Here is a 10,315-nt window from a genome sequence, read left to right on the forward strand (position 1 = left end):
TATTCCAAGATAAATAAATAAAATGTATGTTAACTTAATATATTATAAATGTTAATTTTATTCAAAAAAACATTCTTTCACAATTTGCTTATAAATTATATTAGTGTTATATTTTTGTGTTAATTCTTTTATATAATATCTGTGTTATTTTTTAACATCTTTTTTATGCTTTACTTAGACTAAATTAATATAAAAATTTATTAAGTATATAAGTTTGGTAAACGTAGAACGGTGTTAAATTTAACACAAACTTTATGTAAAATTATGTAAAATATTATAATGTGTTAGTGTTATAAATCCTACTTCTTCAGTGTTGTGTGTATATAAAATGTCAATGAGTAATATTCAGAATATCTTATTTATCATACATTACAAAGCTTCCTATAAATTATTCCGGAGAGAATTCCACGCGCTGCTTTAATTTCAGATTACGCTAAGCATTCGTTTTCATAATTATGCAGTTTGCGGTTTGGGGTCGACGACTAACAATACGGTCGCGAGTAATTTTACAATTATCGTGTAATACCACTGATAGGTCGCGTCACGAGCAACTGGCAAGCTTTTCACGAATCTCACGCTCGGGAATTTTCAACGACACGCGATACCACGCGCGTTGCGCTAATAGGCGGCTTCGCAATTTCGCGACGCGAATTTTTGGCAAACAAGTCGGAAACAGCCTCGTTTGCATCGGTTATGCGAGTAACGCACAGGAATCGAGAGCAAGAGCACGAGCGGGGCTTCAATTCGGGTTTACGATCCTGCTAATATCGGCAAGGGGTCCGAAACCTCAAAGGGTCGAGTAATTACGTCTGTTGCTGCCAAACTATGTATATACCGACCGTTATATTCGAGCGAGCGCCAAAGTGCTCGAAACGCATTCCGTCCCGTAACAGCCGTAATTGCAAAAAGGGCGACCAGAAATTTGTCGGGGAAAACGTGTATCTTCGAATAGGTTTTCCAATTCGTTCGCCACTGCGAGGGATTTATTAACAAATTTCTTCCGTTGATTGGGAGAAGTTGTGACAACAACAAATGAAAATTAAACAGTTTAAATGAAAAGTACTTATATAACTCTCCATCGGCAATGTTAGACTTTACAGTTGATCTTTTGATTGTGAATTCTGGTAGATAAATTTAAACCTATAAAAAAACAAAAAAGTAAAATACAGTTCAGCTTCTATGATAGTAAAAAAACCCGTTGTTAAAGCTTTCATGTATAAATATAGTTAAATAGTATGCACACATTTTTATACAATCCACAACAATATAAAAATCTGCATGAAAGTTCAAAGCAGGGTTGTGCCATACATTTCAAAATTACGTCAACACAATTTTCAAATATTGCTTACGTTAAGTTTACGTACGCAAATCTTGTAAACAATACAATATCAAATAATATGTAAATTACTATAAAGACATAATACAGAAAAAAACTGATAAAGTTTTATAACCATATATTATAATATATTTGACATTAATATTGATAAATAAAAATATATAAGCGAAATAGATAGCTTCAGTAATATCTACTGCAATGTCAAAAAACATGGATTTTGATAATCCATATAAACTATTCACATAGATAATACATAAAAATGACTTATATGTATTATAGTTTACATTGGCTACGTTTAGCCAGAAAAATTGGTTCGTACATTTAAATCCTGAGGAACTGAGGACAAGAAGTCTGTTCGCTTTGCTTACACCTTTTTACACTCGGCATCTTCACTTTCTCTCTTTTTAAATATATATGTCGTCCAAATATATATCTGTCTCATTTTAAGTTTTTGAGGATTTCGAACAGACCTGCGATGAATAATATTAAAAAATTTTACAACAGTTGTAAAGCTGTCTTTTTTTTTGCTGAACGCAACTATTGCGTGCACATAGAGGCGGTATTCATAGTCCGTTCTTATTCTAAGACCGTCTTAAGTAATGTCTTAAAATGCTGATACAGTTCTCGGATTGGTTCGTGACATCTTAAGATGGTCTTAAATATAAGATCCGAAGGGTAAAAAAATTCCATATGTCATCGGAGGGATAACAATCTACAATATCGAACTGATCGAATGAAAAGATGGCGACTGCTGTCCAACTCGAACGAGAGAGTTTCAACATAAGACAATTCCATTCCTTAAGAAGAAAATGAATACAAAAGGGGTTGAGCGTGTACAAAGATATTACCGTTATTCTATTCTGTTCTATGAACAGTATCTTCTAGGCGATTGACCTAATAATTCTGCGAGCTGCTTGACTGACATCATCATTAATGGATAATGAAAATTTCTGGATTCCCCGCGGACTCTACGTTAACTACGTGCATTAACATTCGCTGAACGGAGCTGCAAATGCTGCTCGCACGTTCCCCGCAGACACGCCAGCTACAAGCTAGGTACTAGCTCGCGTACTTGTACACGTATATATGAGCTATTATTAGCCGACCACCTGTGCGACCCGAGGCAGTTGCTCTCTCACAATCGGCTACATACGTCTTGACTCTCTCCAGGGTCGTATCGATCCCGAGATGGCACCCGGCATCTACCTCTGCGATCAGCTATCTCTGCACAATACAACCGGTTTCCAGGAAACCATGAGATGAGCCAATTAACAGCCGCCATTCGCACGTACGCTGCGATCCACTTGCATCGCAAAATCGATCGGAAATGACAGGATGTAGACAGAGAGAGAGAGACGCGGGAGATGTGATTAATATCCTAAGGGAATACAAATATTCCTTTATCGTGAAATACATTTAAATAGCTTTAGCTTTATACGAAGTATCAGAGATGAAGAAAATATGTGTGAACAACGTAATAAGTTTTTTTACACACACGATGTATGTTTTCTTGCTTGATTGCTTGGATTTTAGTAAATGGCTAGAAATTATGGTTATGTGTGCCGTTAATTATCGCGTGCCGCTGGTTTTATCGTTGACTTAGAAGTTGTAGTAATCAATTGCGACGCGAATCAATAATCTGCAGGGTTGATAATTGTAACATTATTATATATATGAGAGAGAGAGACATGCCATAAAAAGTAATAAAATTCTTACATCCGAGAATAACAAGTATTTGGAGGAATTTATAAAACAGTATTTTATAAATATTAAGAAATAAATTGAGAGCCGATGAAATTATCGGATTCACACAATCAATCTGAAACAAATAATCCCCCCAAATTCTCCCAAATCTTAAAAAACTGTAATAAACTTATTGCGAAAAATATTTATTTCTGAAATATTAATTCAATTTAATTGAATGTATATTAGATAGTAGTTCAACATCTTAACACTCGGACCGGGAAGGCGCTTTGTATTTAAAGTTTTAATATTTATATAGATGGTCTTGTTTCCAATCATAGTATTTTATAAAACAAATCTTAATGCGGAATAAACAGAAGATATTTTATTCTTTCGACGACAGGATTATTATTCACAAGAATGAACGATAATAACGAAATGATTACTCTGCGCGTTTCGATTATCTAATCCCTTAAGCCGACTTCCTACTCTGCGTAGAAAGCTCGTCCTTTCATTTCGATTAATTTCCGAACGTTCATTCGAGCGGCTGCTTTTCACAGGATATTAGCTCAGATCACAATCCGTTGCACTAAGTATGATAAATGGCGTTCCGTCGGTCGGACATTCACGTACCCCTGAGACCACAAGTTTCGTCAATAATCGCCGTACCCAGATCGCCTTTAATCGTTAGAGTCCCTTTATACTGTTTGATAATTAAAGATATAACCAAAACAGTTTTAAAAAAAGGAGGAAAAAAAAAAAGAAAAAACTTTGATATATCCTGTGGATTTTTAACTGTCATGTACATGCATCAATTTTTATTTACTTCTTGCAGCTGCCACTATTAATGAAATGCATGGCAAGAAGATCAGAAGCAGAGCAATAAACGAGAAGGAACTGATATGTTATTGCTGATAAAATACCTGCATACAGCAAATGCAGAAAGTATTCGTGACAGAATAGAGAAAATTTTTATTAAAAAATAACAAATCTTATTTGTAAAAAATACACATTAATTGGCAATTTATTAACAATAAGGACCTTCCCAAAGAGGATTTCTGATGACGAGATAAAAAATATTCTCGACCTATTTAATATTAATGCAACCTTAATGCAGTGTAAAAATAAAACAATATTAAGATTAGCTCCATAATTCCTGTTTTTCCTCGAATTAAATAAGATTAATTGATATTGTTTCGAAACAGGAGTAACACATATAAATTTAAGTTTACCTATATATTTTTTAGAATATTTTTTGTCCAATATTATAACGCACGAAATCTTGATCATAGTATTTGGCGCGAAATCGAAGTCCAAAATCATTTTAAGATTTAAGAATTTTCCATTTAAGAGTAAGATATTCCTCAGTTACAACAATAAATCCTTTTTAACAAGAAATCTTTTTTACGAAAATTATTAATTAATTTTTATGTAAATTACCTTTGTGCATTGAAATGATACAATGTTTCACTTTCGCTTATTATTGAGATATTATTATATTTTAATTGTTACACATCTCTTTTTAAGTAAAATAACTTGGAGGAATAAACAATCTATTTTTTATCAATATACAGTTAATTAATGTTTACTTTCTAAAAATAAGTTTTTAAAGCTATTTTTCTTATACAAATACTTATTGCACTCACTGAATGTGAATCGCGTTAAATTGATTTTATTCATTGTGCAGACATACAATTTTTTCTCTTTAAAAGTAAGAATAAAATAATAAATTAGAAATCGCAGAAAAGATCTGAAAAAGCGTTAAGCAGCTGTCTTTCGAGCTACAACGTTCCTGGATACACCGAGATTGGAGGCGCACGTCATGACGTTCGAATTCCCCGGTGTAACGACGAATATGCGACTGCTGCGATGCAATTCCGCCCGGTAAAATCCGACGCGGTTACATAACCCCGTTATTTCGACCGGACCGAAATAATTGGAGGTAATTCTCTGCGCTGTTGTTTTTAATCGATTGCCCAACCGTTCGCCGATTACGTCGGTGCGTGTCCATGATTTAATTCTAAAATCCACGGTATCGCGACATCTGCACGTGACGCAGACTGTTTACTGAATCTGATAATAACGTTGTATGCACCAATGTCATTAAACGGGGAAAATAGAAATAATCAAGTTTTAGTAATGTTCGTTTCGCCCATGAAAACAAATTCAATTAAAAAGACACTCTGGCCGTGAATTACAGAACAAATTATGTCGCATTCGCAATACAGTATGCGTGAAGTATTTGCATTGTAATAATATCACAAAAGACCCTCGGCGATGCGAAAATGTTACGGTTATGCGAAGCGGATCTCACGCGAAAATTTATGCACGCTGTATACGCAACGCTATTTTTAGATCGGCCATTATACAATGAACAATTAGATTCGTTCCTCGGGATCATATATTTTCCACGCTTTCGTAAACGGCCTGATTATCTCGCGCCGGTTCCGCTCGTTACTTCATACGATGATCTTTAATCGTGATCGAGATCCAACGCCTTTTCTGACTCGCACTACATCGTGATGTCATAATTAAGTCACAATCCGCAATAAAATGTGTGATTGTCGAGCTGACGTAAGCCGCAACCATCGACTTGAAAAGGTCGGCTAATCTGACTTAAAAATTACTAATCGTATAAGTGAGAAATCACACGTTTTATTTACCTAATCGACGACGAAAAAAGACACGGAAAGAAAAACGGTTTTGCTGAAGTATTAAAATAAATATAATTTTACTATAAATATATAAATCTGAAATAATATGTTTGTTGTCAAAGTAATTATATAGAATGCTCAAACTAGTTATGAGAGTGTTAAAACATTCGCAGCCGATCGTCACCAACGTTTAAACGTTCTATATTATAATTATTTTGATGATCTATCAAAATTATTTTCAGATCGATGTCTAACTGAATTTGTAGACACTTGTTATGCCTGTATAAAATTGTTCAATGGCAATGAAGTAGAACGTGATAAATTTGCATTAAACTTCTTCTCACTTGAATAGAATTAAAATGTAAGAGAATGTATTGTATTATAATCCTTAAGTGATTAAGAGCTAAGATAAAGTTAAGAAGTGATTCTGCTCTATTATAAATAAAATCAAACAAAATACGAGCAAAAGGAAAAGGATACTCCATTGATAATCTTGATCATAAATTCATTTTTTCAACATAAATTTGTACAACTAAACTCGAAACGTTATGTTAATTATAGTCTACGCTCTAAGAGCTACTAGCTACTTGGCAGAAGTAACTTGTCGGATGTCGTTAACTCTTTTCTCCATCTTGTGCGGAGATATGAAATCGCTAATTAGCTAAGGCTATCGAAGCCGGCGGAGAGACGAGTCGCGTTTAACGAACATTAAACGCGCGGACATGGAAAGTAACGGCACGATCCGCGCGCAAATTATCGTCCCGCGGAGACTTTGAATACTTTGATGTCCTCGGCCGTTTACGAGTCGCAGGTATCCTGCAGGTGGTTAAAGGGTTATAAACATAGACATAACGATGCGTTACGACTGGGCATAGCAACGACGACCGAGTCGTGCGAGTTTGTGCAGCATACACGAGTTTACCGCGTAAATGTCCATCTTAAAGCTGATATTTCAGCACAGATTTCTTCAGCTGGACGACACCTCTCGACTACGCGCACAGGTTCTACGGAATCTATAATTATTAAGTTGGCACAGTGCAACGTGTAAAATAAATTGAATGAAACATATGCGGATTTTAGTGCCCTCTCGTTTTTGCTAGTTTGTTGCTCTGTCTCGAATATTTTTCCTGCATTTGATCGATAACGGCAGCTGCGCTGTTACCAGTTTAAAATTAGCATATAATCAATGAAACATTACTATTAACACTTCAAGTTAATAAGTATTTATAAATATACAGATTACATTGTATATTTTCTATTTTTTAGATCTTAATCTTTGGACTTAAGAGCGAGAAAATTCTTGATAAACGTACAGTGAGTACATAAAATATTCGTACAGGGAAGAAGAAAAAAACTCTTTTTAAGTAAACATTAATTAGTAATTTATTAATAAGGAATAAAATAAATTCTACATAGAAAGAATAATTTTTTTTGGATCATTAATTAATTACGTAGGATGCTAAAACTTGTTGCTAAAATGTCAAAACATTTTCCAGCATTACTCGTCATACTTGAGATTCCTACAATATTATTTTGATGGTCCAACATAATTATTTTTAGACTTGTATCTAGTTAAATTTTTAGATACTTGAAAAATCATTCTTTTCGTGGATATTTCTCAAAATTATTTTACCTTAAATAATGTAATACTTTGAAATCGTAATAAATAAGCGAAAGTAAATAATTTTTGTATTACGTTGATATACAAAAAATATATTCGTACATAATTAGAAGTGTTAAATTTAACACTTCCGATCTTACATATCCTAAACGATTTACTTAAATTTTAGTGTTAATTTAACACAAAAAACTTAAAACACGTTTTAAAAAAACATTATTTTTATAACGTTATTTGTTCGCTCACTCATCAATTGTGTTATTTTAACATTAGGAAATAATGAAAAATATAAATTTAACATAAAATACTCAAATTACATTATGTTAAATAGATACTCAAATTCTAAAATTCAACACAAAATTTTAACAAGAACTCGAGTGGATCGTTTCTAATACAAATACAAAATGTTTTTTTTACTGTGTACAATTAAGAAAATTTAAGATTGTGAATATAATTATTTTTGCGAAGCACTTTTATTTATATTACGACAAAACGTATATATTAATGTGTGTAAAACAATTGTTAGCAACTTGTTAATTAATGTTTTATATATATTTTCTACAAATAAATTTTTTTTCGAACAAAATCTTTCATGTACAAAAATGTTTTTCGCATATATACATATATTTACTATATATATAAAACTCCTAATAAATAGATATCACCTTAAAATTAATTATTTAACAAAATCCGTTCTGAAATCCGATCCATTTGAAAGATTTTTTTGAGAGGGCTCCTCAAATCGCACGCATTACAGTACTCGTAATATTTTCGAACCATTGAATTTATCGTTAAATCCGAAGGAAGGCGACGTGCCAATTTCGCTTTTGATGTTATCGCCGATACCGTCGGTAATGTCAGAAAATCGTCGCGCTCGATTACACTGCCGCGCGCGCCGTCAAGAAGAGCGCAATCACGCTCCCGCACCCAGCTAATTAGGGGTTTATAATTAGTCGCGAATAAACTCTCGACAATTATGCACGTGCGTCGCGCACTAATTAACGAGGACAATGGCCTTAGTTGGACGAACGCGAAAAAGCGCCACGCGCGTACACTCTCTTTCCATCGTACTTTAATTAATTGAAGAACCTAGCGCGCGTTAATTGGAAAGCGAGCCAATATAAGTTCGCCACTCATTGTGAAGAGTCTATCTAACCTATCTATCCTATCTATTCGTTTGATAGTCTCTGTAATAATTAATTTGTTTTGCCTCGTGTAGAACGTGCACAATGAAAGAAGCGATATGAGTTTTTCAGAGTGTACAGAAACTTTCGTGTTTTCTCTCGCTCGTTTATATAAATACGATAATTAAATTCTTTCTCGATCGTAAAATATCGATGATTTTTTACGGAATGTTGTACGGAAAATTATAAATTAAAAAATATCGCCAATTGCAATGAAAGAAAAATTTTGAATATTTGTGGCTAAAATTATATGATGAAATAATTGTAGTATTAAATAAAAGTTTTTAGAATTGTAAATGTGAAAACACCGTAAATGTGAAAATAATTATAATTAAGGATTCCATTTTTATAATTATTACTGTTATAATGTTAATATAACAATAATTATATTTATAATTCAAAAATATTACGTATATTATAAATGTGCTTATTATTATTATATAAATATAATTATTATTACTAATATTACAGCAATAATTAGTACAAAAGTGGAGTTTCTAATTAAAATTATTTACGATGTAATTGAGGTCACAAATACATAAACTTTGCTCTTACTGTTAGTGTGAAATGAAAAGATCAGGTGGAAGTCTCTTCCTATAGACTACAAATTATCGAGATAGTTATTGCTGGAAAAGAAAGTGGCACTATATAAATTATAATTTTTCGTGTAAAATTTTCCTTGAATAGGAATCGCTTCTAAAGATAAAATATTTGTAAATAAAAGAAAGCATTTATGGAATATATCCTGCATAATTAATTAGAGATATACAGGTAATATATTACCTCGACGTTAGAGCTGTATCATCCATCATAACGTAATGACAGTGATATATCTGTAGTGGAATAGTAAAAAGGACTTGAGATTTTATCACATTTAAAATTTTACAGCGCGTAAATCTGCATATTCAAAAACATTCTACTAATCGCATTACAAAAATGACACGTATACTATTATTATCAAGTATCATCATCAAGTAATCAATGCATTGACAGACACTAAAAAAAAATTTAATATTTACAGCTATACTTATATTACAATAAAATAATTATTAAAAACTCTATTTTAACCAGTCATTACCGCTAACGTTACTAACAATAATTATATTTATAGAACGTCTATATAGAACTGTAATATAAATGTAACTATTATTAGCATTATAACAATGATAACTATAAAAACGGAGTTTCTAACCATTTATTAATTATTTTATAAAATTATCATCATAAATATTAAATACATTTCTAAATGTATAAGAAAAAGTCTTCTTTTTTTGTAAAATTTCATATCGATTTATACTGCTTATTTTTATTGCAAGAAATTGCGCAAAGTATTTCTATAGTTTGATATGTCGAGCAAATATGTTCAACAGCATATCCCGCGGGGGTCTTTTAAATGCTCACTTAATTATTAATTATGCAGAAATCCAGCACGTACATAGCGTGAATCGCATGATTTGAGATTAGAGATTTCTAATTGCATTCGTGTGGTGTAATTGCTTAAGTCCTCGGTTTCAGGCGATGAAATATTAATGATGTATTACACGGCCGAGCGTATTTTCGCCTTTTGATCACGTCACGTGCGCATTCAATATTACGAATAATGTGTTACATGATTGTGGCAATATTTATAATCCGCAGAAACGAGGTGGAAATGCTACTAGATGTGCGACGACCCAGAAACAATATTTATTACAATAATAAATTATCACAATAATTTATGAATTCCAGTAATTAGATTCGACATTACATTTATTACGATATAGCGCAATTTGCGATTGCTTCTCTGCGATTGATTCTCTAATTTTTAATTCCTGATCCTGGTTTGATCGGCTATCCTATC

This window comes from Trachymyrmex septentrionalis, unplaced genomic scaffold (genome assembly GCF_001594115.1).
Source record: "Trachymyrmex septentrionalis isolate Tsep2-gDNA-1 unplaced genomic scaffold, Tsep1.0 scaffold203, whole genome shotgun sequence".
Classification (NCBI taxonomy): domain Eukaryota; kingdom Metazoa; phylum Arthropoda; class Insecta; order Hymenoptera; family Formicidae; genus Trachymyrmex; species Trachymyrmex septentrionalis.